Raw genomic sequence first — 5,843 nt, 5'->3', positions numbered from 1 at the left:
CTGGTTCCTACTCTAACAAGTCCCCAAATATATAAATTGTTGCGAGTCACATGTACTTGCATAAAACAATCCTTTACATATTTATTCAGCAGAATGCTCATTTCCCTTGCAATAATTTTTCTCAACTGATTTAGCATGCTTAATTACAATGTTAATATCACAACAAGTTATATATTTATTGATGCAGGAATATATGAAGTCAAAAATAAGTCAATATCTGGTTGTGGTGTTGGAACTTTGCCTCAAGGTTAACTACAGTTACCAAGTATTAATTTCTTCCATATAAGCATTTTCATACAATAAAAAAATGCACTTAGGTTTTACATTAATTAAATTAAAATTTAATGACAGTAAAAAAAAATTATAAGCCGTATTTTCATTGGAATAATATTCACGCATGACAATTTTCATCTTGACTGTTTATCAGCCAGGGTAGAGGACTGCCAGCTCCTTCAACACTAACATCTCAGGTACAGTGCTCCCAGAAATTTTATTTACTGAAGCTCTAAAATTAGACGTAGTGCTCAGTTGATAATTACTGTAGTAGGATACTTGTAATAATAATGATAGCCTAAAACAAAGTAATCTAAGCCTAATCTTCACTGTCACACAGTAGCAGTTTCTATGTCATCTACTTATCAGTTCATTGTTTTCAACATTTATCTCTTAGATAAATATACATTTTATTACTATTTTTCTGATTGTTATGCTTGATAGTAATGTGTGATGTGAATAGTATGCAAAAAAATCGAAGAAATCAGAAGACGATGAGAGGCATTATATAACGTGAAATTTCTCACATTCCCACACACATACCAGTGTGGGCCCTTCTGCTGGGTTCCTGCTCATGCACCAGTGTGGATCCTCCTGCTGGGTTCCTGCCCACCCACCAGTGTGTGGGCCCTCCTGCTGGGTTCCTGCCCACCCACCAGTGTGTCATGTAGGGGGGTAATGATTAGGGGGATATGGGAGTAAGAGGGTATGTATAGGCAGGGGATAGGCAGGTGAAGTGGTAGGAGATGATTAGCAGAGGTTGGTAGGTAATGTGAGATCACTGGTGGCTACAACTTCACCTCTCATTACTCGACCCACCACTCCACACTACTCACCCTCTCACTACTTTAACTAAAAATAATAAAATATAAGAAATAGGAATAGCAAATAACGGGGACAGTGAATATTACTATTCTACTCAAACACAGTTTATTATTAAGTCTCTGTACAATAATATATTTGGGAACAGGGGAACATTATTGTGGTTTAGACAAATAGAGTGGTACATATAAGCAGTGAGACAGGGAACACAATCAACTTGACGAAAATGAATATAACTTACAATATAGTACAGAGGACAGTTCACTACAGGAACTAAGCCACAGGTCCCAAGACCTACACAGCACGAGTACTGCTCCAAGCCAGTACTCTGCCCAATGTCTCCAACAGTCTCTCCTTCCGAGACTCTCCAGCTCAGCTCTGCTCCCAGGCCAAAGCTCTGCCCGAATCTCCTCTGCTCAGCTGTTCCTTGGGTTTATATGGTGGTCCAAGCACACCCCACAACCACGTGTACGACCTGACGCCTAGGTCTGACGCCGTCAAGAACAAAAGACCTCAGACGTGGGCGTGGCTGACAGACGTTTGCCAAGGCAAGGTGTGACCATATAATTGGTTAAATTAGGTCTCCCCAGAGACCTCACAAGCCCAGCTGGACTACATCACGAAGTGTGTGGGCCCTCCTGCTGTGTTCCTGCCTGCCCACCCACCAGTGTGTGGGCCCTCCTGCTGGGTTCCAGGCCACCCACCAGTGTGGGGGCCCTCCTGCTGGGTTCCTGCCCACCCACCAGTGAGTGGGCCCTCCAGCTGGGTTCCAGGCCACCCACCAGTGTGTGGGCCCTCCTGCTGGGCTCCAGGCCACCCACCAGTGTGGGGGCCCTCCTGCTGGGTTCCTGCCTGCCCACCCACCAGTGTGTGGGCCTTCCAGCTGGGTTCCAAGCCACCCACCAGTGTGTGGGCCCTCCTGCTGGGTTCCTGTCTACCCACCATAGTGGGCCCTCCTGCTGGGTTCCTGCCCACTCACCAGAGGGCCCTCCTGCTGGGTTCCTGCCCACCCACCCATGTGTGGGCCCTCCTGCTGGGTTCCTGGCCACCCACCAATGTGTGGGCCCTCCTGCTGTGTTCCTGCCCACCCACCAGTGTGTGGGCCCTCCTGCTGAGTTCCAGGCCACCCACCAGTGTGGGGGCCCTCCTGCTGGGTTCCTGCCCACCCACCAGTGAGTGGGCCCTCCAGCTGGGTTCCAGGCCACCCACCAGTGTGTGGGCCCTCCTGCTGGGCTCCAGGCCACCCACCAGTGTGGGGGCCCTCCTGCTGGGTTCCTGCGCGCCCACTCACCAGTGTGTGGGCCCTCCAGCTGGGTTGCAGGCCACCCACCAGTGTGTGGGCCCTCCTGCTGGGTTCCTGTCTACCCACCATAGTGGGCCCTCCTGCTGGGTTCCTGCCCACTCACCAGAGGGCCCTCCTGCTGGGTTCCTGCCCACCCACCAATGTGTGGGCCCTCCTGCTGGGTTCCTGGCCACCCACCAATGTGTGGGCCCTCCTGCTGGGTTCCTACCCACCCACCAGTGTGGGCCCTCCTGCTGGGTTCCTGACCATCCACCAGTGTGTGGGCCCTCCTGCTGGGTTCCAGGCCACCCACCAGTGTGGGGGCCCTCCTGCTGGGTTCCTGCCCACCAAACCAGTGTGTGGGCCCTCCTGCTGGGTTCCTGCCCACCCACCAGTGTGTGGGCCCTCCTGCTGGGTTCCAGGCCACCCACCAGTGTGGGGGCCCTCCTCCTGGGTTCCTGCCCACCCATCAGTGAGTGGGCCCTCCATCTGGGTTCCAGGCCACCCACCAGTGTGTGGGCCCTCCTGCTGGGCTCCAGGCCGCCCACCAGTGTGGGGGCCCTCCTGCTGGGTTCCTGGCCACCCACCAATGTGTGGGCCCTCCTGCTGGGTTCCTGGCCACCCACCAATGTGTGGGCCCTCCTGCTGGGTTCCTACCCACCCACCGGTGTGGGCCCTCCTGCTGGGTTCCTGACCATCCACCAGTGTGGGGGCCCTCCTGCTGGGTTTCTGCCCACCAACCAGTGTGTGGGCCCTCCTGCTGGGTTCCTGTCTACCCACCATAGTGGGCCCTCCTGCTGGGTTCCTGCCCACTCACCAGAGAGGGCCCTCCTGCTGGGTTCCTGGCCACCCACCAGTGTGTGGGCCCTCCTACTGGGTTCCTGGCCGCCCACCAATGTGTGGGCCCTACGGCTGGGTTCCTGGCCACCCACCAGTGTGTGGGCCCTCCTGCTGGGTTCCTACCCACCCACCAGTGTGGGCCCTCCTGCTGTGTTCCTGCCCACCCACCAGTGTGTGGGCCCTCCTGCTGGGTTCCTGTCCACCTGCCAGTGTGGGCACTCCTGCTGGGTTCCTGCCCACCCACCAGTGTGTGGGCCCTCCTGCTGGGTTCCTACCCACCCACCAGTGTGGGCCCTCCTTCTGGCTTCCTGCCCATCCACCAGTGTGGGCCCTCCTGCTGGGCTCCTGCTCACCCACCAGCGCATGGGCCCTCCTGCTGGATTCCTGCCCACCCACCAGTGTGGGCCCTCCTGCTGGGTTCCTGCCCACCCACCAGTGTGGGCTCTCCTGCTTGGTTCCCACCCACCCACCAGTGTCGGCTCTCCTACTGGGTTCCCTCCCACCGACCAGTGTGGACCCTCCCACTGGGTTCCCACATCGACCAGTGTGGGCCCTCCTGCTGGGTTCCCACACAACCAGTGTGGGCCCTCCCGCTGGGTTTCCACACCAACCAGCGTGGGCCCTCCTGCTGGGTTCCCACACCAACCAGTGTGGGCCCTCCTGCTGGGTTGCCACACCATTCAGTGTGGGCCCTCCTGCTGGGTTCCCACACCAACCAGCATGGGCCCTCCTGCTGGGTTCCCACACCAACCAGTGTGGGCCCTCCTGCTGGGTTGCCACACCATTCAGTGTGGGCCCTCCTGCTGGGTTCCCACACCAACCAGCGTGGGCCCTCCTGCTGGGTTCCCACACCAACCACTATGGGCTCCTGCTGGGTTCCCACACCAACCAGTGTGGGCCCTCCTGCTGAGTTCCCACGCCAACCAGTGTGGGCCCTCCTGCTGGGTTCCCACACCAACCAGTGTGGACCCTCCTGCTGGGTTCCCACACCAACCAGTGTGGACCCTCCTGCTGGGTTCCCACACCAACCAGTGTGGGCCCTCCCACTGGGTTCCCACACCAACAAGTATGGGCCCTCCTGCTGGGTTCCCACACCAACCAGTGTGGGCCCTCCTGCTGGGTTCCCACACCAACAAGTGTGGGCCCTCCTGCTGGGTTCCCACACCCACCAGTGTGGGCCCTCCCGCTGGGTTCCCACATACACTAGTATGTGATTGCCCTCCTCGGCTCCCTCTCACACACGAAGAAGTGGCAGATGCAGTTTAATATAGACAAATGCAAAGTTCCAAATGAAGGACAGGAAAATAACCATGCCACATAAACTAAATAATGTCGATCTTAATATTACTGATTGCGAAAAGGATTTAGGAGTTCTGGTTAGCAGTAATCTAAAACCAAGACAACAGTGCATAAGTGTTCGCAATAAAGCTAACAGAATCCTTGGCTTCATATCAAGAAGTATAAATAATAGAAGCCCTCAGGTTGTTCTTCAACTCTATATATCTTTGGTTAGGTCTTACTTATATTATGCTGCTCAGTTCTGGTCACCATATTACAGAATGGATATAAATACACTGGAAAACGTACAAAAGAGGATGACAAAGTTGATCCCATGGATCAGAAATCTTCCCTATTGAGGATAGATTGAGGGCTGTGAATCTGCACTGTCTAGAAAGGCATAGAATTAGGGGGGATATGACTGAGGTGTATAAATGGAAAACAGGAATAAATAAAGGGGATGTAAACAGTGCTAAAAATATCTAGCCTAGACAGGACTTGCAGCAATGGCTTTAAGTTGAAGAAATTAGATTCAGGAAGGATATAGGAAAGCACTAGTTTGGTAATCGAGTTGTGGATGAGTGGAACAAACTCCAGAGTACCGTCATAGAAGACATTGTGTAGTTTTAAAAAATAGGTTAGATAAATACATGAGTGGGTGTGAGTTGGACCTGACTAGCTTGTGCTACTAGGTCAGATGTTGTGCTCCTTAAGTGAATGTGACCTGACTTGACTAGGTTAGGGCATTGGCTTAAGCTGGTAGGAGAACTGCACCTGCCTCGCATGGGCCAGTAGGCCTGCTGCAGTGCTCCTTCTTTCTTATGTTCTTACAAGTATAGGATCCCTTCCTCTCCCACAGGAGAGGAGGACATGGCTGAGCTGATAAATTTTCAGAGAATAGGGGGATACTCGAGGGGGGGAAAAAAACGGCTGGTCAACTTGAATTTCAAGATAGAAACGGTGCAAAACAGAATCCTGCATCAGAAACCACCACTAAAGGAAAAAAATACACCAGTGAGTGTACCTAGACCGTGAGAAAATGAGAAAAGAACGACAGAAACTGAGAAAGAAGAAACAAAGAGGCAAGAGAGACAAAGACTAGAGACAGGCAGGGGCACTGAGAGTCAGGAGGAGCAGCAAGAACAACCACCCACAGAACATTGCAAACAAGCTAATCCAAGACAAACTACACTCTGCACTTAAGTCCCCACCCCCAGCATAAATCCCACGAACACAACAGCCTCCCATAGTATCCTGCCAGGTCTCCCACTCCCCCAACCCACACCAACCCCCCAGAATATAGTTTTGGAGAAGGTGAAGGTATGGTACACCAGAGCAGACAGAATAA

The 5,843-nt window shown here is 53.2% G+C and overlaps 1 protein-coding gene across 1 annotated transcript in view; it reads left to right on the top strand.

Moving 5' to 3' along the window:
• Positions 1 to 451: 451 nt before the first annotated feature.
• Positions 452 to 5,843, top strand: part of LOC138851638 (2-Hydroxyacid oxidase 1-like) — a gene marked incomplete at its 3' end in the record, with an annotated part of 42,163 nt that continues 36,771 nt past the window's right edge. The window contains exon 1 of the mRNA XM_070080952.1: positions 452 to 470. The remainder of the gene's footprint in view (positions 471 to 5,843) is intronic.

The sequence above is a fragment of the Cherax quadricarinatus genome, unplaced genomic scaffold (assembly GCF_038502225.1).
Source record: "Cherax quadricarinatus isolate ZL_2023a unplaced genomic scaffold, ASM3850222v1 Contig1333, whole genome shotgun sequence".
In the NCBI taxonomy this organism is placed as follows: domain Eukaryota; kingdom Metazoa; phylum Arthropoda; class Malacostraca; order Decapoda; family Parastacidae; genus Cherax; species Cherax quadricarinatus.
The sequence above is the reverse complement of the archived record's forward strand: the minus strand, read 5'-3'. Positions and strand labels throughout refer to the sequence as shown.